Genomic DNA, 24,981 nt, shown 5'->3' with positions numbered 1-24,981 from the left:
CTTCCTTCTTCATTTCTACCCGAGTTTTCTTCAGTGTTTCTATCTCTTTCATGAATTCATTCAGAAGTTTATCCCTATCTTTTTCTAGCTCTTTGATTTGTTTGTTGGTGTGTTCTTTAAATTCATTGAATTCCTTGATCATCTTGATGATTGTTCTTTTAAATTCTATATCCTGGCTTATCTCTAGGGGGTTCTCCTTGTAGAACTCTTCTACAGAATTGGTGGAGTTTGGTGGGGACGTAGTGTTTTGGCTTTCCATTTTATTATTCTTTGTTGTGAGTTTGGCGTGTGAATTTCTTTCGTTGTTTGTGATTCTGATATGAAAATTAAGTTGAAGTTTGCTTCTGTTTGTATTATTGGTGTGCCTAGGTCCTTTCCTTGTTGGTTATGTAAAGCTGGTTGGTCCAGGTTTCCGTTCTCTCAAGTTTTATTTTGGAGGGAACTGATGGCTTCAGATCAGCTACTCTCAAGCTCTCACCAAAGACCAAGTCCGTTTCCAGGCAGGTACACTCAGGGCTTCCTTCTAAGGTTTGGACCCCTACTAGTGGGAACTCTGGGCAAAATTCCCTAAGGTGGGGGCCAATTTTGGCACTCTCATGTGGTCTGCTGAGTTTTCAGCCCCTATGCCAGAGGGAGGCTGGAACAGGCACTCTGGTGGTCTGCTGAGATCTCAGCTTTATCCTACCAGATTAGCTGAGGTCTGCTTTGGGGCCTTGGGACTGGCCTCATGTAGTCCCAGTTGGGGGTTGAGTACAGCATGATTTTGGGAAGCTCACCACCACGTAGGGGCAGGATCCAGCTGCTCTCAGGAGGTCCCCTAACTTCTCACCTCCTGTGCCAGAGGGAGGCCGGAACAGGTACTCTGGTGGTCTGCTGAGATCTCAGCTTTATCCTACCAACTGGGGGTGTTAGTTTTAAATCCTGATATTTTTCTGAATGTGTTTATCATCTCCAGAAGTTTTCTGGTGGAGTCTTTAGGATCCTTTATGTATTGAATCATATCCTGTGTAAATAATGATACTTTGACTTCTTCCTTCCCCATTTGTATTCCCTTTATCTCCTTTGTTTCTCTTACTGCTTTACCTAGGACTTTAAGTAATGTATTGAACAGGAATGGAGAGAGTGTACATCTTTCTTTTGTTCCTGATTTTAGTGGGAATGCTTTCAGTTTTTCTTCATTTAGTATGATGTTGCCTGTGGGCTTGTGGTATATTGCCTTTATTATGTTGAGGTATGTTCCCTGTATGTCTAGGTTCTCTATGATTTTTTTTCATGAATGGATGTTGGATTTTCGTCAAAATCCTTTTCTGCATCTAATATTATGATCATGTGGTTTCTGTACTTGTGTCTATGTATTGGATTACATTTGATTTACATATGTTGAACCATCCCTGTATCTCTGGTATGAAGCCAACTTGATCATGATGGATAATCCTTTTGATATGTACTTGTATTTGGCTTGTGAATATTTTATTGAGAATTTTTACCTCTATGTTCAGCAGAGAGAATGGTCTATAATTGTCTTTTTTGCTTGGTGTTTGTCTGGTTTGGGTATTAGAGTAATGCTGGCTTCATAGAAGGAATTTGGGCATGTTCTTTCATTTTTCTATATTATGGAATAATTTGAAGAGTAATGGTGTTAGTTCTTCTTCGAAGGTTTGGTAACAAAACCCTTTATAAATAATATCACTGCAAATTCAGGGAACAATCACAGGCTCAATCAACTGGCCTCAGTCACAGAGGAAAGATAGCTTTCAGACTCTCTGGTCAAGAGGTTAGCTCCTCCCAGAGAAGGTGCTCTCCTTCCTCTCTACATTCCATGTTTGGGTGCAGTTTCCTGCCACCAGAACTTTTTGGCTTGTCAACCTCCGGCCCTTCCCTTCTCCACAAACTTCTTCAGCCATTTTTCCACTCTTTTGGCTACAAGGCTGCATCTTTTCCTTAATGGGCCTTCGGTAATACTGTTCAAAGGAGGGACCTCTTCTCTACTCCTGACCTTCCCCAACTGGATTAGAGATTTGGGAGAGCTTTGGGCTTGTCCTGTGGCAGACTACCAGTCATTACCAGGGCTGTCTAGCCTCCCTTTGGGGTCCAGCTTCTGATTCCCCTCTGCTCTGCAGGGTGACATGTAGATGGAGCCATGTGCTTCTATTTAATGAGTCACCCTTCTGTTTCTCTGCACTTCTCAGTTGTCCTAGGTCTCCTTTTGTGATTTCCAATGTCTTCATCTTCCTTCTTTCTTTGGAATTCAATCTATTTTTAATTATGTATATGTGTCTGTGTGTGGGTAGGCATACATGAGTGCAGGTGTCCACAGAGACAGTTGGGTCTGCTCAAGCTAGAATTATAGGCGATTGTGAGCTGCTAGGTGAGAGTGCTTAGGAATTGGGGCTGGAGAGATGGCTCAGTGGTTAAGAGCATTGACTGCTCTTGCAGAGGACCCGGGGTTGAGTCCCAGCACCCACATGGTGGCTACAGACAGTCCTTAACTCCAGTTCCAGGGGAATCTGAAGCTCTCTTCTGACCTGTGCAGTATTGCATGACACGGGTGCACTCATATATGCAGGCAATACACTCAAACACACAAAATAAAAATAGTAAATAAAATATATTTTTTTAAAAGGAGTGCTAGGAATCAAACTTGGGTCCTCTATAAGATGAATACATGCTTTTAACCACTGAGCCATCTCTCCAGCCCTGGGAGCCTGTTATTTTCTATTCTGACTCTTCTGGTTCACTACATCACTCAGAGGCAGCTTCCAGTTTGCCATCGTACTTGAAAGTCTCCATTCAAATTGTTTCTTAATGGATTCCTTGGGATTTCTATATTAAATCATATCTGCAAATACTAGTTCTGTTCTAGTTTGGATGTAGCTTTTACTTATTGTTTTTTTCTTGCTCATTTTCTCTGGTTAAGAGCCTCTGGTACAATACTGAATGGCAGGGAAGTACCCTTGTCTTGCTTGATCTTAGGGGAAAACATCTGGTCTCTGGCTTTTGAGGGAGATGTCATCTCTGCTCTTTTATGTTCATTATCAATCCACCTTCTGATAATCCCTTCTAGTTCTAATTTATTGAATTACTGAATTATGAAAATGGATGGGTTCTTTTTGGTTTGTTTGTTTGTTTGTTTGTTTGTTTGTTTGTTTGTTTGTTTGGAAGCCAGTCTGTTGATGTGATCAAGGATCTTTATGAGCACATCAAAAAATTATTGTGATTTCTTTTTCATTATTACTTTTATCTGTCTTGTAAGCTCAAACTTACTAGTTACTATGTGTCAGCTTCAATAACTTTACTCAGAGGTGTCCTATCACCTGAGGTTTTGGAACTTTAAAATTAAAATTATCTTTATTAATTGCATATTTTGTCATGTTTTGTACAGAAAAGCAGTGCCAATAATAATATTGATGATGACAATGATGATGGCTCTAGAAGCCTTTAACATTGGAAAAGTTAATTAATGATAGTTGTGAAAAGCTTATATTCATAGATTTGCAAGTCATTATTAATTTAAAATTATTAGTAGGAAAAAACAAGTATACCTTTAGAAGTTGATGGTTTTATCTTTTGTGAGCAGCATTGCAGAGTTGGCATAGGAAAATGCACATTCCTAATATATTTTGAAAAAGATGATGCAAATTCAGTTAGCCTTGGGCTTGTTTCACACTTTAAAACTGTCTTTGCCTACAGTATAAACAACTTGAATGTTCTATTTATTTTTAACATTGCCATCTGTCACTGTTAGATGCCAAATCGGAAAGATGCAGCTATAGTTTGAGACTGAACACTTAAAGTTCCCTATACTATTATACAACACGGGCAATAGGAAAATTTTGCCTTTTAAAAGCTGTTTTGTTTTTGTTTTTTATGTTCTCTGTGTGTTCAGTTATTTGTGTATATGAAAATAAAACTGAGTCATCATGGGCTAACCAAGTCAGAAAGTATTCATGGTACTTAATAAAAAGGTAAAAGATTGAGAGAGCAAAAAGAAAAGGAAAGACCACAGAGGAACACTGCTTACGGCCTTGCTTCCCTGGCCGGTGCTCAGACTGCTTTCTTATACTACACAAGACCACCTCCTCAGGGATGGCACCATCCACAGTGAGCTGGGCCCTCCCATATCACTCAACAAAGAAAATGCCCCATCTGCCAGTCCTCTAGAGGAAATTCACGACTTAGGGTTGCCTCTTCCCAGATGTGTCAAGTTGACAACCCAAACCAACTATAGCAATATCTTTCACCAGATTTTAGATGGCTTCAGCTACTATCTCTTCAAATATTTCTCTTTTTGTCCAACTGTCACTCTCTTTCTTAGAGTTCTTGATGTTGTCTCACTGATCATAGATTCTGTTCCATTCCCTCCCTTCTTTCCTCTTTTCCAAGTTTGGATACTTTCTATTGCCCCACCTTCAAGTGCAGTGATTCTTCCTTCAGCTATGTATAGTCTTCTCTTAAGCTTATGTAATGAATTCTTAAATTGTCACGCATGATTTCATTATAGAATCAGCATCTGGTCTTTTAAACACTTTGAGTGATGACATTCTACACCTGCCTACTTTATCTACCTTATCATGGGAGATGGAGGGGCAGGAAAAGGAGGAGGAAGAACAGGAAGGGGAGGGTGAGAAGTGGACTAGAAAAGCAAAATGTGCTTTTCTTTTCCTTCAGACTAACTTAGTGACTTCAGCTTCCCAGTGTTAATAATTACTGAACAAAGTATTTCCAAGCAGCCTTATTACCCAGGTATATACAAGATATTAGGAAATCAAGCCCAATTTAAAATGAATCTCAAAACATAACATAAATATCACAACCCCTAGAGCACAATATAAAATAATCCTCTAAATGAATGTAAATGTTTAATATATAAACATGTGAAATTGAAAGACTAGGCATTTAGAGAGGCCTCTCTGACAGAAAAGTTAGAAATAGAAAAATATCTCTTTGAAGACATGTAAAGTTAATAAAGAAAAAAAAACAATTAGAGCTAGGGCAAAGCAGAAAAAGATGTGTTTGTCTATCATCTATTCAGTTATTTTTACTACTGGGGATCAAACTCAAGGCATCACATATGGTAGGCAAGTACTCTATCACTTAACTATTCTCCAAGCCTCTGTTCATTGATTTATGTTTATCTACTATGTTATTTAAATCCTGAGTGTCAGAAATAAGATCAACTTAGTGCTGATAGTGGTTTTTTGATGGTGTCTTGTTTGCTTATTTGTTTTTGAGACAAGTTCTTCCCAGTAGTCCCAGCTGACCTGGAACTTGGCTGTGTAGACCAAGCTGACCTTGATCTCATAGAGATCTGCCTGTCTCTGACTTTCAAGTGCTGGGATTAAAGGCAGATACTTTTTGATATAAACCTTTATATGGTATCTCACAGATTAATTATGGTGTTTCTTATTACCTCTATTTAGTGTATATGTGTGTACATGCTCGAGGGCATGCCCGTGTCAGGGAACCAGTGTGAAGGTCAGAGGACAGCTTTTGGGAATTAGTCTCCACCATATGGGTCCCAGGGATGGAATTTGGGTCATCAGGCTTAGCAGCAAGCACCTTTACTGTCTGAGCCATCTCTCAGGCCCTGATTATAGTATTTATAGTACAATGGTAGGAGAAGGAGGAGGGCATTGCATGACATGAGTGCAGGCAAAACACCCATACATAATATAAGCAAATAGGCAAACAGACAAATAAATAAAATAATCAGATGCTAAAATCAGTAGCTCAGGAGTCAAGAGTCAGGGGAGTACTAGAATGCTAGAATGCCTGGGTAAGTTTCCTCCCTGGGTATAGTGTAAAGATCAAGTAGAAATAGTTTCTAATGCTGTATCATAAAAATCCCAGAAAATTTATACCTCCTCTCCTTTCCCTTCTCCTCCCCTCTCTTATCTAAGACTGTCCATGATACAGTTGAAGGATATCTTAAACACCTGATTCTCCTACCTTTACTGACATAGTAATATGCCACCAGGCCCCAACTTCCTTTTTCCTATTTTGATGCTTGAAGTCCTTATATGTCAGCTCTGGTTATGATCCATATCCTATATAACATCTCAGACCCATCTCCACTCAACCCTGGTAAGTCTAACCATAGTGGTGTCACTTAGTTACTAAATTTTGCTTTCTTCTCAAGTGGTAAGTATGTCTCATTCACCTTTCTCTTCCTGCATAATGTCTATGCAGAAAATGTACAGTTAATACCTGTTGAATCCATCCATTTAAATACTTAGTACTAACTTAAAATCTTGGAGTGTGCTATCTTAAGCATTTTATTATGGAGCCTTTCAGAAAACTTCAGTAATTTCTGTTTATGCCAGAATTACACACAAAATCTTTTGACTAAGAAACTCCACAAATGCTGGAGCTAATTTATCCTCATGAGCTATTTTTCTCATTTTTTACTTGTATTGAGCTTAAATAGTGTGCTTCTTCACTCTCTTCCCCGGGTATTTTGGGTTGTCCATTCCCTTGCTTACAGATCTTTCTCCTGCCTGAAATGGCATGTTGTGCCCATTGTGAAGGCTCCTTTAGACGACAGTTTCATAAACTTGAATGTGCATTCAGTTCACCTGAGAGATCTCGTTAAACTAGGCCATGATTTAGTAGATCTAGGCTGGGGCCTAGTAACAACTAGTGAAGGTAGATGGTTCTGAGCCCGCCTGTCAGCCTCAGGAGATCTCTCTTATATCACTCATTTGGAAAGAGTATATGACAGTGAAAGAGTTCTCATTTTGAGTGTGATACTTCGCTTTTTTATATAATTCTGCCCCCTAAAAAATGCTGTTTTGTTTGTGGGTACATATTCTGTGTTATACAATTTTGCATCCTTTGTGCATAATAGATACTCTGAAACAATTTTTGGCTTACATTTATAAACATGCTGCTTCCATTGCAGTCAACATGATTCCTGACCCCCCACATTCTATTTGATTTGTGCTAGGAATAGGTCCCTAGCTACACTTGTCCTGTCCTAAATACTCTTTGCCACTTTTTATTTTTTCAAGTATCAATTTCATTCATTAATCAAATTTATTTTTATTCGTTGTGGTGCTAGAGCTCAAACCCAGGGCTTCACTCATTCTGGTCAAGTGCTTTACCATTGAGCAATACCCCAGCCTCCTGGTCAAAAATTAATTGAATGCATACTATATGTTATAGTTGGAATTGAACAAAACATAGAGAAATTCTGTCCTTGGGAGAGATGTGAGGGAGGTGAACAAATCAGTGAAATATATTATATAATATATAAGTCCTGAGGCAAAAGATAGAACTGGGGAAAAGGTTTAGAGACTAGGCAGTGCTGGAATGTGGTTCATGTGGGGTTGAAATTTCAAGAAGGTGATGTAATCAGGAAAGGGGCTATTGGAAGATCACTTTTAAGCAAGGACCTGAAATAGATGAGGAGGGAAGATGTATACATATCTGAGGGAAAGAGCTTCCAAAGAAGGACCAAGGAACATTAACATACCTAGCTGTGAGGATGTTTAGCCTGTTAAAGGAACAGCAAGAAGGCCAGGTTAGCTTTGAAGTGTGTGTGTGTGAGAGAGAGAGAGAGAGAGAGAGAGAGAGAGAGAGAGAGAGAGTCAGAAGAGAGGATGTCATCATGTCCTCTCAAGGTCTGAGTGCTACTAGAGTTTCTTTTTTTTCACATATTTTATTTAGTATTTTTATTTTATGTGTATGAGTGTATTGCCTGCATGTTTGTCAGCTCACTCATGTCATGTATTGCCACGGAGGTCAGAAGAGGGCATCAGATTTCCCTGGAACTGGAGTTAAGGACGGTTCATAGCTGCCATGTGGGTGCTGGGAATCAAACCTGGGTCCTCTGCAATAGCAATCAGTGCTCTTAAGCACTGAGCCATCTCTCCAGCCCCTAGAATTTCTTTTATTTCAAAGGACAGTGGAGGTTTTAAGTAGAGTTGTTGCCTGATCTAATGTTCTTCGCTAGGTTAACTTCGGTAGTTAATTAATGGTAAAAGAAAAGTCTGGCAATGACTTGGGTTGACAGGCAAGAGGTGGTGGCGGCTTTACCCAGTGTGTGAGGCATGAAAGTGATGAAAATTGTTCTGATTCTGGATATATTTAGCCATAAGTTGGAAGAATTTGCAGACATACTGTGAAGGGTTTGTATCATTCAGGTAATTTTCATAATAGAAGGATGAGAATGTAGCCAGTTTCCTTTCCCGTGAATTCTTTTGTGTCTCCTACATACACCAAGGCACATCTTATTCCATTTATCACAGGTGGATAGCTCCAAACATGTTCAATATAAGATGACAAATGACTTCCCCTTTGCTATAAGCAGTCACTAGTTGACACAGCACAGTGAATTTTTCAGTTAGACATACTTTCAAACGTTTTATTTTGAAATAATGTCTTAGAAGTTGTAAAAATAGCATGGAGAGGTCCCTTCTACCTGTCACTCAACTTCTCCCAGTTTTTACATCTTACATAACTAACTGCATAGTTAAAATGAGGAAATCAACCTTGTCCCAGTATAACTAACTTAGAATGTAGCCTTTTCTCCCAAAATCTACCAGTTTTTGCATGTATTTGTTTATTTTTATATAGCATAGAGAACAGTCTTCTATATTTTAACATGAGCATTACTGTCACTAATTATGTAGTTCTCCCACATCTACATAAACAATTGCGGAATGTACTTATTCTTATTTTTAGGTATATTTAAAGTAATGCAGGGGTTTGTGGATTGTACTGAAAAGTGCAATCCTACCCAAGTGGCTTTTCTATATTATATACATTTTTCTCCTTTTCCCTGTTTTTATTTGCGTGGGGGGGTATCTAGAGGTGGCAGGGTGGGGGAGGGGTGTGTGTGTGTGTGTGTGTGTGTGTGTGTGTGTGTGTGTCTAGGCTAGAGGTCAATGGTAAGTGTCTTTCTCAATCACTCTCCACCAGGCCTCACTGTACCTGGAGTTCACCAATTCAGCAAGACCAGCTGGCTAGTGAGCTCCAGAGATCCTCTGTCTCTGCTTCCCTGGTGCTGGTATTATAAGCACTCACCACCCACCCACCTGGCTTTTTAAAGCATGACTGCCGGGGCTCCAAATCAAGTATTCATCTTATATAGAAAGCACTTTACCAACTGAGCCATCCTCCTGCCCCTTGTCTTTCTTCCTTCTCTCTTTCTTCCTCTTCCTCCTATCTCTTTTTCTTGCCCTCCCTTGCCTATGTGTAATATTAACCATAGAAAAGATTTGGGAGGGAAAAGTGTTTTTAATTTAAAATGATCAAGAGTGGGTTTGCCTTCTCTGCTATGAGTAAATTTTAGGAACCTCACTTCCAATGCAACAAAATCCCTGAGTCCACAGCAAAGTTAACATGCTCTGTTCCTGTCACACATTAGAATTCTCTGTGGCCTTTCATATTAAAATCAAATTAATTCATTATTTTCCTTATCATGGCTTACCATTTATATTCAGAGCTTTGTTCCAAGAGGAAAGAAAAAGTGCAACCTACAGTCTCAGCTGAGTGTGTGATTACTCTTTTGTCTGTTGATAGCTATGCACCTTTGACGTACTGCTCAGCCTCTACCTTGGTTTCTTCATCTGTAAGAGATCACAAAATCAGCTTCATAGGGTTATGGTGACGATTTTAGTGAGTACTTACAATTGTCTTTGCCACATCATGACAATAATGATTTTGTTGGAGACAACGCTATTTGAAAGTGGAGTTTACATTGGATTAGTAAAATTGCAATTGGAACAGGAAGTATGTCAGTGTTTTCCATTTAATGATTTAGAAATCAAATAGGGTTGGTGATATGTGTAAGAGTCTCTTCAGTATAAAGCATTTATGCAGATATTTTACTATGTCTTAAAATCAAATTGAGATTGAATCCTGGTTTGGTAGAGGTTGCTGAGGATTTCCTCTTTGCCTGGTGTATGTTTCTGGTAGAGGGCAGGAAGTAATTGGGATTCACAGGTAAAGTATAGACCCCCTACTTATACTTGTACAGTGAAGGAAGAGTCACACTCAGAAAAATTCTAGGAACTCTGGATTTTCAATTCTGAGCAAATCTTTACTTTCCCCCTGATCAATACATAAAAGACTGTCTTTCTTGGAATTTTTCACACAGGAGCTGTCTAAATTGATGCTTTTAAAAATCTGTTAATAACATAGCAATCACAACTTAGTATCAGCAGATACACTGAAAGTTTTGTTTCCTTGTTGCTGTGGGTTTCATGACTCAGCTATACTAGCAATACTTCCTAATTTCTTACTTTACTTGCCTAAAGTGCCTCATTTTGTCAGAAACACTGTCTCCACCTACTTAGCAAATACAAATCACTGAATAGTAACTGGCAAAGCAGGAAGGACACAGTTAAATGGCAGTTTCCTAGGGGGTATTTCTGAACAGGAAACATTCACCTGTGTGAGGCAGATGGGTGGAGCCATGCTGGTGAAGCCTGTTCTGCTAGTGTGAGCTTAAGCTGGGGCAGTCGGTCTGTGTTGTGGCAAAGCAGTACATGCTGAGAGAAGAGGACTGAGCTCCTGAAGGCAGATCTCTCAGGGAAGCTGGCTCCAACAGGGCTGAAATCTGGGCCAAGTACTGAGGAAAGGGGGACCTGACAACAGCTGGCACCTACAAGTGTGGTGGAGACCTGGCCAGGAGCCCTGCTGTGCTGGATAAGGTCTGAATCGATGTGATTACCATTCAGCCTTCAGCTTTTGCACGGAATGCACAGCTGTTGTTTCTTGTCGAGTCTACTGCCAAATACAATCATTTGGAATAATTTTAAATATTGATCCTAAAACTTGTACCACAACAAGAGGTAAGGAGCTCTCATTCAGTTACTCAAATATTTCATTCAAACTACATTCAGAATATTTCACTGAAGCTATTTTTAGATCATACTTGAGCACATGTTACCTTGGTTCTCAAGTGAGTTTGTGGTTTATTATTTGGAAATTGAATAACTAAGCATTAATATTTTCCTTGTTTGTAGAGAAGTAATCACTTCTTAAAGCAAAATTTGTTAAATGTACCATATAAGTAGTCAGTCTTAGGAAATAGCTGTTTTCTGCTGTTTCCAATCAACTTATTTTGTAATGCTTTCTAGACCTGAGATTAATATAATAGTTTTCATTATTAAAAGAGCATACCTTTGTATATTTGTGTGTATAATATTTTAAGTGTCTTACTGGTGAGCTAATACTCTTTCAGTGTTTGATTAATGGAAAATAGGCAGCATTGATTTACTTATGAGTCTAGAGGGCTCTGTAAGAGACTGCTTTGCTTAGCCTAAGGAAGTATGTGTTCTGCCCTTTCCCTCAAGCATTGTGCTCCCACAACTGTCACTATAAGAACAGCTATCTCCTCTCATAAAGTATTTTGTATTCTCAGAAATTGCATGACTAAGATAGCCCTTCACATTTATGTGGTGCCTTTTTAAACTTTGGTGATAATCATTTCCATTATGTTATTTCACTTGCATGGCATGGAAATAAGTATTTTCTCTGAATCACAAATCAGTCCAGCTATTTTTTATTTTCAGGGTTGACATACCATTGCTTAAATGGTAATCAGTATTGTAATTTCCAAAACTATAAATTGGAGCATTTCAAATTTTAGAATTCTTTTTTCATAGATAGCTTTTCATCTTGTCACTCATAATGATCTGAAAACACAACTTTTTTTCAAATATTAAATAGTATTGTATAATATTTAGTAGAAGAGAGCAGAAATCTAAAATTGGGTTGATATTTTAGAAAATTATAGGAGGAAAAAAAACTAGCAACCAGCCTATATTTGTCCATACCCTCTTTTCGTTCACTTGGGTTTCCCTTGGAGTGGTATGGCTAAATTAGACCAAAGTTTTTCTGAAAAGCTAAATCAGATTCCTGGTTAGCCATGTACCAAGAAAGATTACTGAAGTTTTCAGATCAAAGGTAAAGAGAAATCATAGTAGTAAAATTCTTTCATATTTCCTGACACAAGTGCTTGGCATGTATCGTTTCATATGAGCATTGAAGGAATTCCAACTGATAGCTGTTCTGGATGTCCTTCCATTGTATAGTGAAGGAACTGAGGTGATTTGCTCAAGATCATGCAATTGGGAAGTGATTAGAGATTGGATTCTAACCTACAGGTCTGACTTCAAAGCAGGTGCTAAAGGTCAGGTGTACCATGGAGTGAGGTTCCAACCAAGACTTTTGCCTTTAAAGAGACCTTATTTTAGGTCCCAAACTCTCAAAATAGAGAACCCATCCCCTTCACTTTCTGCCTTAAAATGCTCACAACCCACAACCCCACCTGTAATCATATTAATGTTCCATATCAATATTCATGGATTAATAAAGTACAGGGGAGTGTGTGACATTAAAGTGAATGTTTGTATTTTACTCAAAAAAGAAAAAATAGTTTCCAGGAAAGACACTTTTCATGTCATTCAGATTAAGGTTCTAAATTTTTGTTTTCTACAACTTCATATGATATTTTGGTAGACCTGTTACCTTTGATGTGCCCAAATTCCTAAAATATGTGATTGCTATATTTATTTGTATGATACAATATACAAATCTTAGTAAGTCTTCCTGAAATAGTGCTAGTTTTTAAGCTTCTTATCAGATAGAACTAGCTCATCCCGGACAAATAAGAACCCAAACGATTTTAAACCTCTTAGGTTTAAAAATCTGTAACCTCTATATTATATCCCAGTCTAGTATTAAAATACATTTAGCATCAAGGAATTTATATCCACCTCATGTTTCCTCCTACTTGTTTCTGGTAAAATGCAAATCTTCTTTTGTTCTGTTTTTAGAAATGAAATTAGTCATAGTCTTTTATATAATAACTGAGTTGGTAAAGTCACCAGGTTTTTTTTTAAACTGCTTTTGTACAGAGTTGAGGAACAAAACCCCTCATGCAATAAAAACCAACAAGTATAATTGTGATCAGGAGAGAGTGCTTTATCAGCCAAAAGTCACACAATCTAAATTTGAGTCTCTTTGATATTTCTTACAGGAATCCGTAGCTTTCTGGAAAAGTATAAACAAGAGCTTTAATATGTAATGTTGAAAATAAGAGCCTTGTCTTAACCTTATGACATTTCCCAAGGAACATGAGTTTCAAAGGTGGCGCTTCTGCCAGCCCAACACTAACTGTGCCCTGTGCCTCCCAGGAAAGACAGCAGCCTGGTCCTGCTTTGCAGTTTTATCTCAATATCCAGATGCTTTCGCATGCCATACAGATGAGCTGCACTCGGTGTGCAGAGGATAAGCTGTGCTAGGTGTGGAGAAGTTGGTTGCCTGTTTTCTGCTTATCTTTTTTCAATTGAATTGTCTTTCTTCTTCTGTGCCTGAAAAATGTGCTTTTTAAATTTACTGATGATTTATTTTCCAGAGCCTTTGCTATCATTGATGTTTTCAGCAATGCCTTTGAAATGGCTTCTCTTCTCCCTCACCAGGAAATGGGAGCTCATTATATAACTGTCAGTAAAGTTCTTGCTCTTACAAGGGAGAGCCATTACTGTCAGTGCCAATTTAAATTCAGCTTCTAATAAACCTAGCATTCCTGGGATACCTGGTTTCCTCCCTTTGAGGAGGAATGTCAGCTATCACTGTTAGAGCTGTGCAGCTCCAGGGCCTCATTCCTAGGCTGGTCCCAGTTATGTACTTTATGGCATTCTCTTGCAGCTGTTACCTGCACCAGTTACGGAGCTGTGTCATTTCTTACTTCCAATATTGCTAATGATTTATTGATCAAAAGTACTTCTGTTTCTTGTTCCACAATAACATCAACAGCATTTTAAAATTTTTTTGAGTCTCAGCTTACCTAAAGAATTTTTGTATGTATACTTAGGGAATGAGGTGGTGAAATCCAAAGCTGAACAGCTGTTGTATTCCTGATTTCAAAAATAGAACCTAACTTCAGTGGTTCCTATAGAAGATGTTAAGGATTTTGATTTTTGAATATTAACTTGGTTGAATATTAAGTACAGAATCCCAAAGTTACTGGTAAAATTTACCCTGTTTTTTCTTTTACTACAGTAACTTCCTAAAGCCTAAATCAAAATTAATCTTTATAGTGTACATGGAATTTATTAACAAAAATCATATTATCATAACATTGTACAACTGTCTAAGAGCTTGGAAATAAATAAACCAAAGAAATACATAGTACTGTGTCATATGGCATGATCAACTGTGAATGTCTTTAACAATTATGTGGTGCAGTTTTATGCATAAGTCCTAGACAGTTGCATGTGTTATATAAGTTAGTTATGTAAAGACTCCTCATTCCAATTTTAAGATTCCATGTAGCCAAAAAAAAATAATAATAATAATAATTTAAAGGGAACTGAACCCAATATACTAGACATTATTTAATAACCTTTAATAGTTACTTTTTAATCTTAAATTCTTATCCTACCTTTTCCCAAGATGATTTGGAACACCTTTTTTTAATTTTTTCTTTTGATGGAGCTTTCCAAATGTTTTACATAATGTTCCCGATAAATTATTCTAAACATAGATACTTTCCATAGACTTAAGAATTTCCAATGGTATTAGACCTTCATGCTTTCCCAGAGTGTTTCATGGTTTCTTGGTATTTTTATTGAAATCTAGACTCATATTGCCTACTTAAACACTTTATTGTATCATTAAACTAAGGTCTTATATTAACCAACCTCCTTGTCTGTAATCAGGCCAAATTGGCTTTAAAAACATATCTTCATATTCTTTTTTTTTTCAATTTTTACAAAAACTTTGAGAATTTCATACATGCATATAAGGTGTTTTGATCAAATCCATGCCCACTCCCTCCCCTCCAACATTCCCCCCTCTGAAGAGGTAACCCTAAAATCTTTTAAGGATTAGATACAAGCTCCCAAATACTTTTGACATTTTGATATTTTTGGCCTTTGGAACAGAGTGTGTTGCTAACAGGCCCAAAGACATCTTGACTATTAGCCCAGAAACTGGCTTCATTTCTTTGGGGTCTTTTTACCCTAACTGCCTAGCCAATTCCTACCTCATATTCTTACCATGCCATACTCTGAAGGGGTTACCCAAATTACCAATAGGGAATAGGGACGTAGACCATTTTCCAGTTCTTTTTCACTAACCTAGCCAACAAAGGGCTGACCTTTATCATACTACAGGTTTTACAGCTCTAATCTGAAATGCTTAGAAATCTAAACCTTTCAGAATCAAAATGATGCCACAAGTAGAAAATTCTAAACCAGACCTCATGTGACAAGTTGCAGTCAAAATTCAGATATACAATAATAATATGTAAAAGTACCTATAAACTATGTATGTGTCATATGTGGAACATAAGTAAATTTTATATTTAGACTTGGATCCCACCTTTCTCTGTATCTCTAGCTCTCTTTATCTGATTATATATCAGATATATATGTAACACAGATATTCAGAGATAACTATATATCAGAATCTGAAAGGATCTGAAACCTAAAGCATTTCTGATTTCAAGCATTTTGGATAAGGAATACTCAATCTTTATCTGACATTATTGAAAAGCTATAAAAGTTTTCAATTCCTGAGTCATTGACTCAAGTATGTATTTAAAAATATTGAAATAGAATTACTGACAGTATATTTTTTACTGCATGCAAACTAGGTAGATGTAGTAGGATAATACCAACTATACTAAAATCAATGAATTGAAATATGGGTACTAGGTTATCTTGGTCATGATTTCTGGCTATGTGGAAAAGAGGAACGGTATAAGATACTAGTAATCTCATAACCCCTTTACATTTGGGTCTTTACATAGCATGTAACAGGGAGATAATCATATTTTATTTAATATACCTGTTCTGATGTAAACTTCTAAGGGTGTAAGTCCACTGATTAAAAACTCATATTTTTAACTTAAATCATTTAGAATGTGTTGCTAACACAAACAAATTAAATTCATAAATACCTGGGAAACCCTGGCATATAGTAAGCATTCAGTGAACATTAGTTATCCTATAATCATTTGATAACTGGTTTAGGGTTTATCTTTTCCTTCATATTGCCTTTGTAGGACCAGGAGCTGGCCTATGCAGCAAGCTGGAGAAAGGACAGCTGTCCCACCTAATTAATAGACCAGCATATTTACAAGGATAAGAATAGAGTCATTGATGGAATGTCTTGGCATATCCCTATGTTTGCTTTGCAAGGAACTCCTTTACTGTGTTTTTGTTGGGTGTTCATGAAATTGAAGAAATCAGGGTATATGCTTGTAACCCCAACACTCAGGAGGCAGAGGATCTGGAGTTTAAGGCAGCCTGGACTACAAGGCAAGATCTTATCTTAAAAAGAAATCATATGTATTTTTTATTATTTTTATTTATGTGTATGAGCGTATTGCCTGCATGTGTGTGAGTGCACCTGTGTTGTGCAATTCCACAGAGGTCAAGAGGGCTTCAGATTCCCCTGGAACTGGAGTTAAGGATGGTTCGTAGCCACCATGTAGGTGCTGGGAATCGAACCCAGGTCCTCTGTAAGAGCAGTCAGTGCTCCTAACCGCCTAGCCATCTATCCAGCCCCCAAAAGAGAAAAAGTTTTAAGAAATTCTGTATTTCATTTTCTAGAACTACTTTTAGTTCCATTCCTTTAACTAATATTGAGTCACATACTGGAATCTTGCTCACCTGTCTAGAAAATGTTCTTTCAGCTTTGTAGAGTTAATATTCAGGGACTCACAGCCTAACTTACAAGTCCATTTATTTGCAAATACAAGTTTTGTTTTTATCAGTATCTCCCTCCTCCTATAAGTGCTGACCAGTCTGATTCAAAAGTTTTCCTTTTCAGTTTTCCAAGAATCCTTTAAGGTTATATGATATTCCATGCTAAAAATAAGTTGAGTTTCGCATCTCTTGCCGGTATCCTTGTAACTATTTAGGATTGTATATAAATCCTTGTCATTTTTCTTTGCTGTCATTTAAGGTATCAGCAACCTGTCATAATCTCCTCATGACTAGAATTGTCTAGAGTAGTGCCCTCTAGAATTCCTCTGACATGTCTTCCTTTACTAGAAATTCAGTCCTATTGTTTGCCTTCCATTTCTTCCAGTTTCTCAGAGGGAATTTTGCCTTGCATTGCAGCTTTAAATGTTTAAATTCTTACTCCCCTTCATCAAGCCTCTTGCACTTATTTACTTGAAAAGGATGTGAAAAAAAGTAATGCAAAGCTTTCAAAGGGGTTTTAAATTTAATTTACCACATTCCAAAATTAAAAATAAAACAGGACAACAAAAGAATTGACTTTAGAGACCCAGAGAAACCACCTGGTAAAGGTCATCCCTGAATCATTTTATCCATTTTAGAAATTTGGAATAGGGAAGTTCTTTACATTTACAGTTTTTATCCCAAAGCCCAAACAAATTTTATTCTTAAATGGTGCAATATAAACAATCAGATTAAAGCCAGGAACAAGTTAAAGACTTTTTTTAAGAGATCCAGTATAATTATACTGGATAAAAAGAAAGAAAAGCATTGGAAGGGATGAATCAAATCTGGATTCTTAGATATATTAATCCAGAATAGTTTATAATCAAATTACAAGAATAACAGAGGTCAGCATGGTTGCTAAACAAAGGTAAATAATAACATTCCTTAAGGTTTTCTGCCCCAGTACTAAGTTCTTTACACTTTTAAATCAGTCAGTTGTGACAAAAGTTCTATTAAGTAGTTAATATTTTTAACTTTTTCTTAGATGGGGAATTGTTACTTTATCCACAGTCTTATAGCTAGCAGCTACAGAGGCAAGATTGGAACCCTAAAAACCTGGCTGTTCCCCACGGTATGAATTATATTTCTGCACACTAGTTGTAAAATTATTAGAGAATGTCATTTCTTACAGATTCATTTATTTTTTATTTCTATGTATGTGTGTATGCCTGTGTGGGTTTGTGTGGACCACTTGCCATGCAGGTGCTTCAGAGGCCAGAGAGTGTTGGAATTGTCGCTCCAAAACTGGAGTGACAGGTGGTCGAAAGTCTTGTGATGTGAGTGCTGGGAACCAAATCTAGTTTCTGTGTAACAGCTGTAAGTATTCGTAACTGATGAACCATCGTCCAGCTCCTATAGAATGTAATTTCAAAAACAGATGCTATTTATAATAGCAACAAAAATGACAAAGTTCCTGAGACAATAACAAAAATATGTGAGGCTTTTATGGGGAAAAAGTTAGAAAAATTCATTGAAAGACATTTAAGAATCTCAAATAAATGAAGAGAAGCACTGTGTTCACAGCTGAGAAGGCTCAACATTATAGTTCAGAGAAGTTCATTTTTCTCCAAAATAATCTATAATGATCCAGTGCAACTTCAATGACGTTCCCAAAAGTTTTTAACTCTGCAGCTGGACAGGCTGATTGTAAAATTTCTATGAAAGTGTACAGGGCTAAAAATACAGGACAATTTGCAAGAGTAATCAGAGGGACTCATCTTTATAAAGTACTAGAAAAAAATTTAAAGGTATTGATAGGGAGAGAACTCACACAAACCATTTTCATACTGTATATATTTTTCCCATAAAATTAATTAAAAATTTAGTGAATTAATAAAGGATTGTTTAATTAAAGATAATTGATTATACATATGAAAGAGAAAACTAAATATGTGGAAAGGCTGAATTTTTATGTGTACATAAGGACAATAAGGACAATATGTTTATGATGGGGTTAAGAAAATACCATGAAATATGGAAACCAAACCTAAAGACGTTTTAATTTGTACAGTAAAAAAACAAGCCATAGACTATAAAGATTTTTATCAGTAGCATATTCAACTGACAAAGGATTCATTTTCAGGTAACATAAAGAATTATTACCTAGCAGTAGTAAAAAATGCAACCTAATGAAAAGTAAGTTATTTCATTGAAGAGGAAACTGAATGGTGGCGCACGCTTTTAATCCCAGCACTCAGGAGGCAGAGACAGGCGGATCTCTGTGAGTTCAAGGCCAGCCTGATCTACATAGTGAGTTCCAGGACAGCTGGGGCTGTAGGGAGACCCTGTCTCAAAAAGACCGCCCCCCCAAAAAAATCTAGTGAAGCAGAGGTTGTTGAACTAGCATCACAAGAGTGTATATTGTCACATGCAGTTTCGTATTCATGAGATTGGCAAAAGAAATCTAACAGCTAAACAGGACAACGGCATGAAGAATGAGGACTTAATGCATTCTGTGATTCCAAAATCAGTGCAAAAGTAATTAAAATCATAAATTATCCCCGTGTGCCTGAGGAGAGTGGAAATAGAGATAGTATACTCACAGGAAACTGTAATGAGTTGGAAATGAGTGGCCTGAGCTGCAGCCAGATGTAAATCTCAAACTATATAATGATGTTGAATGTTTGATCATGTGATTCCATTCCTAAAATTCTAAAACCATATAGCATGCCTGTCAGTGTTGCTTATACACACTAGTTGTAGTATAAAACATGGGTGCAGATGAGAAATGCTTCAGATGTGTGATAAAGATTCTTTGTGTAATGGAAATAGGATTCGGTAGAGTATCGACTGTGATGCTTTAATTTATGAAAGGAAAAATAAATATAGAAAAGTAATATGGCAGAGTGTTGAGATTTGGAAAACCTAGATGATGGATACATTGCATATAGTGAAATACTGTTGGTATTATTTTATTGTCTCTAATCCAGCATGTTTGGTGGACCTTGACCCTTATAGTCTCTCTCCTCCTCTGCATTACAGTACTTCTCCATAGGAATGGGTTTGTCAGTACTGACCTATCTACTGCTAAACTTTTCCTTCCTCAGAAGTGTTCTGACAGAGTTGAGAGTAGTCTCTGTTTTTCCCTCTTCAAAATTTTGAGTCAATTTTCAAAGTAAGTGTACCTGCACTAGGCTCCAGTAACTTCTCTCAGTTCCTCGCTCCTGAGTCTCCAGGGCTCTCATACCCAGGCCTGTATTTTTTCAGTCATGTTTTCTAGATAATTTGTTCTGAAACTGCACTCTGAATACTTAGTACAAAGCCAAGCAAATATTAGCCTTTTTAATAGTGCTAAAGCTAAAACTAGTGCAATACAAACAGGTCCTTTGTGTCAGAAAATTTTTTCTTAAAATTTGCTTTTTAGATCTTCCTTTGAAGAAAAGAATTTTGTATTGCCCCATCAAGTCAATATTAGTGCTCTAGATAAAATCCTCTGTAGTCACTGGTGTTAATAGTTACTGCTATACTTAATAAAAGAAAATTTATGGAATTTCAAATAAAAATTCACATCTTTTCATACTTATTTAATGTAAAATATTTTAGAGAACATAGCCAAGACTTAGAGTGATAGGTATAAAGAGGTTCTAGGACAGCCTAAGTATCATGTGACCTCGTGGCCTGTGCTTTTATTCCCTACTATTGAATTTCTACCAAATGGCTGTCTAATCTGTATTTGAGAACAGAGCAAAAGATAGAGTATTGTATACAATATGTGAAGTACCACTGGTCTTTAGACATTACAAGCATTATACATGCTTATATCTTCAGGTTAATCAGGGCAGTCTCCACAGATTATGTATGTGTATATTATGTATTTTTATATAACAAAAATTATCTCCTCACCAGCAACCTCTCATCTTACCTGTTTGACTTTCTCAATTTATTATTAGATATTACAATTTGATGTATTAATTCAAATAAACTTAATGCTAAGACCATTTCTTCTAGGTACAAATCAGCCCTCCTTTACACCCTCAGATATTAGCCCAAGCCTGGGCTTGTCTTAAGTTAGTCTAGGAGATTTCTGAGAAACAATACAGAGCACTAGGTAAAATACAAGAACTCACATCTACTTTGGGACTGTTTGAGAAATACTGCCATTTGAGTAAAGACCTCAGGGTCCCACCTGCATGTCAAGGTTCACTGTGTTTTATGGAAATGTATGTTTTTAGTATCTCCCTCATAAACTGGTAATTGGTATCATAAAGATTTACCTTGACAAGATTAAGTTGTGTGTCACTGCTAAAGCTTGTACCTGCCAGGAAGACGGGTCTGGTAGGCTTGTCTTAGTTTTATAAAAAGATTACAGATGTAAAATCTATCATGGCTAAATAGCATGAAAGTTAGCATTGTGGCCCATGTTGCATTTTTAATTCTAGAGTAAGAAATTTGGATATGTGATTTGCTTATGTCTATGTATCATTTTATACTTTTATTTATTGCACGCTTATCTGTGAAATTCTGCTGTTACTATTTTATTGTCTCTAATCCAGCGTGTTTGGTGGACCTTGACCCTTATAGCCTCTCTCCTCTGCATTACAGTACTTCTCCATAGGAATCGGTTTGTCAGTACTTACCTATCTATAGCTAAACTTTTCCTTCCTCAGTAGAAGTATACTGACAAGAGTTGAGCTTATTCTCTGATTTTGCCTCTCAGTGGTGTAACTTCGGACAGGAAGGCAGAGGGAGGGGAGACAGTTCCCAAATCCAAAGTGAGTCCCTTTTAAACCATTTTAATACCTAAAAAATGGGGGGGGGGTTAAATGAATAAATTGATAGGAACAGGCATTTATATTTGGAACTGTTGCTAGATCATCAAATTTGAACATAATTAACTTGAACATTGTTATTAGTTAAAATTTGGAATCCCATCAAATCAATCTCATCTTGAGAGATAATTGGTTAGTTATGCCCCCAATTGACATGTTCTTCATTTCTTTCAAGGACTGTTGCTATGGCCTCTGTTTATTTGATATTTTGCAATCAAGTTATCTTCTTGAATGTTTGAATAGTACCATATCTGGCCACAGGTCCACCTCTCCTATCTCGTCAGCACAGGCCACCTATCTGTGGGTCCCCTTTCATTCTGTCTCTCTGGGGCTCTGCCTCCCTTATGTATTGCCTGCTGTTTGTTTGCAGCCAGGCATTTCTCCAAGGAGTCTGAATTTATATCAGTAGGGGACAATTCAGATATTCAGATCCAAGAGCAAAGCTCTTTTAAAAAAAATTATTTTTATTTTATGTGTATGTGTGTATGTATGTAAGTGCACCTGTGTTATGCAGTGCCACAGAGGTCAGAAGAGGGCATCAAATCCCCTAGAACTGGAGTTATAGATGGTTGTTAGCCCCTATGTAGGTACTGGGAACTGAACCCAGGTCCTCTGCAAGAGCAGCCAGTGCTCTTGACTACCGAACCATCTCTCCAGCTCCTTAGAGCAAAGGTCTTATGTCATGGCTGCTAAGTCTTTCCAATGGATAGAGTTTAGAAGTACATGTGTGCTTTAATTGTGAGGTCATGGTGACATTTTCAAGCCAAGTTAACATTCCATGGGTTTTTTTCCCTTAGTGTCTTTTATTTGTCATTATTTCTCTTTTTCTTTGACATTGAAAATCTTTGCTTCTAATAATATTTTTTATAATCAATATTGTTATCAGTTGTTAATCAGTTGAAGTTTAATATTACTTTTCACTTCTTTTGCCCTTTTTAAGTATGTAGACAAGTTTGCTGCTCATAAGTTATTTAAATATATTCTCTCTGTTGACTTGGTACCAGCTTCCTACTATCAAATACATATTTTCTTTTTTATTTTTATTTTTATTTTTTCTTTCTTCAACCCCACATGGACAGGAGGTCTTTGATTTTTGACCTCCAACTCAAATCTTCCTGCTTTACCTCTTGTGTGCCACTGCATTCAGCTTTGGTGATTTTCAACATTTTTTTTTAATGTTTTAAATTTATTCCTGAACAGTAGAAAGAACATTAATGTAATTCAAAGCCCAAATTATATGGAAAATACGTTTTTAAAAGTTTTATTTCTGTCTCTTTCCTCCACTTTTTCCCCACCCATAGTTTTTGTTCATTTTTATTAGTTCTGATTTATCTTTTCATTGTTTCTTGTTTTTGTTTTTTGAGACAGGGTCTTCCTGTAACCCCAGCTGACCTGGAAAACTCTGTGTAGAACAGGCTGGCCTGTATGTCACAGAAACCTTCCTGTCTTTTCCTCTTGAGAGTAAAGGCATATGCTACCATGCCTGGCTTCTTTGTTTCATTTTGTAAGAATTAGCACTCATTAACAAGCCCCACCCTTACATGTATATACACACATATATGTATACATGTATATAAATTGGTATGAGAGAGATATATATGCATTCCTTATTTTTATATGTTAAATCTGTGTTTTTCTTTTATATCACATCAGTAATAGAGATTCTCTTTAAAAAAATAAAAAAGTAAAAGCAAATCAGTAATCCTCTGTGGATGTAAAATAGTTTATTGAATCAATTTCTTATTGATGGATTTGGGGATTTCCTTTTTTTAAGAGTAAAGCGGTGGTAAAAATGATTTTTTCTGTATGAAACTGTGTATTTTAATAATGAAATGGAGATCTTTTTTAAAGGTTAAAACCTCATTTAATTTTATGTCTTATAGGGTTTATACTGAGTACAATATTGTATAACTAATAATTCAACTGTAAGCCTAAAAACTTACAGCCAACTTTGAAAGAGATGCATCTTAGCTCAGGAGATTGTTATTGAATATGTCAATGCTGTTGTAATGAAATGCTTCTTCTAAGTATGTGGTGATTAAATAATTTTTTAAAAAAGAATAAAGCTCTGGGATTTGACAATAAATCCCAATTTATTTCAATAGTCTTAACAACAAACAACTGATATTAAAATTATAAAATAATGCTATTTACAATATCATAAAAACCACAAAATAAGGATAAATTTGATAAAAAGATAAGAAAGCTCCTAGCACTAAAATGTATAAAATACTTTTGCACATAAAGAACTGGGTGGTTAGAAGACTCAGTACTGTAAGATGTCAGTTCTCTCCAAATTGTTCTCTTTTCAATCCACCCCCTATCAAAATTTTGTCTGCTTCCTTTGTTTAGAAATGGAAAAACTGATTCTAATATTTTTATGAAACACAAAAAACCTAGAGTAATCAGAAACAATTTTAAAACAATAACATTAAGATTATATTCATGATTCAACATTCATTTATGTTCAAAGTCTAGAGGGAGTTGGACTGGAGGGAACATACCTCAACATAATTAAAGCCATATATAACAAACCCACAGCCAACATCATTCTAAATGGAGAAAAACTGGAAGCATTCCCATTGAAATCAGGAACCAGAAAAGGCTGTCCACTATCTCCACTTCTCTTTCACACAGTGCTTTAAACACTTGCAAGTTAGTTCCACCAGTCTGGTACATTTAATTACTGGGTGCCATGTAGATAAATCTTGGGCAAAGACCAATTGTTCTTAGACAAACCTTACCTAGACATATGTTCCTTGATGTGGTATGTATAATTTGTCAGTCAGTTGTTGGACTAATATGGTTCCCTCTGGCTTTTAAAACTAGCTAAACATTATTTATCTCTCACATTGTCTAACCTCTCCATCATCATTTCCCCAATTAAGGTGCCCCCATTTTTCCCCTCTCCCTTAATAATACCCTTCTCCTATGGTCCTCTCTTGAGCGCCTTCTTTCCCTTTATCCCCTAGGTTCCTTGTATACCCTTCCTTCCCCCTTCCCTTATATAGGTGAGCGCGCGTGCTGGGCGCACTCCGGGAATGGCACGGCGGGCTTCTCCGCCGCTTCGGGTCTCGCGTCTCTGTCCGCCGCTCCGTGCTGAAAGTCTCCGCTGCTGGAGCGTTGTCCAGCCAAATCCCGCCCTTAATTCACCCGTGTACTTTCCTCAGGAAGGGAGGTCCACTGGCCATTGGACCACGCGGGAAGAGTACAAGGACGGCAAAAGCTAGGATGTCCGCAAGTTGGTAACGGAGGAGTGCGCCCCCTGGAGAGGCTAGGTCACTGGTAGCAAGACACAAGACTCAAGACTCGGCTTAGTCTGTGTTACAGCTTTATTAAGTGTCTCTGCTCTCAGTGATTCAGCAGCTCTGCGACCCAGCTCTCTGATATTGAGAGAAAGACTGGGATATTTATACCATGGGGGTAGTGGTAAAAGCTTTGTCTGTTAGATACTTTGTGAGGCATTCTATTTACATATGGAAGTGGGTTTCTGCCAGACT

The 24,981-nt window shown here is 37.1% G+C and overlaps 1 protein-coding gene across 3 annotated transcripts in view; it reads left to right on the top strand.

The window, feature by feature from the left end:
* Arhgap32 (Rho GTPase activating protein 32) overlaps positions 1 to 24,981 on the top strand; it is a 329,882-nt gene that overhangs the window by 258,512 nt on the left and 46,389 nt on the right. Inside the window, exon 1 of one of the 3 annotated variants that reach the window (XM_017800190.2) lies at positions 10,411 to 10,799. The exons of the other annotated variants lie outside the window; for them this stretch is intronic. The gene's annotated coding sequence lies outside the window, so the exon portion shown is untranslated. Of the gene's footprint in view, positions 1 to 10,410; positions 10,800 to 24,981 lie in introns of those variants that run through there. 3 annotated transcript variants of the gene reach the window in all.

The sequence above is a fragment of the Nannospalax galili genome, unplaced genomic scaffold (genome assembly GCF_000622305.1).
Source record: "Nannospalax galili isolate Female #2095 unplaced genomic scaffold, S.galili_v1.0 scaffold541, whole genome shotgun sequence".
NCBI classification, from domain to species: domain Eukaryota; kingdom Metazoa; phylum Chordata; class Mammalia; order Rodentia; family Spalacidae; genus Nannospalax; species Nannospalax galili.
Note: the sequence above shows the minus strand (reverse complement) of the source record. Positions and strands in the feature narration are given on the sequence as shown.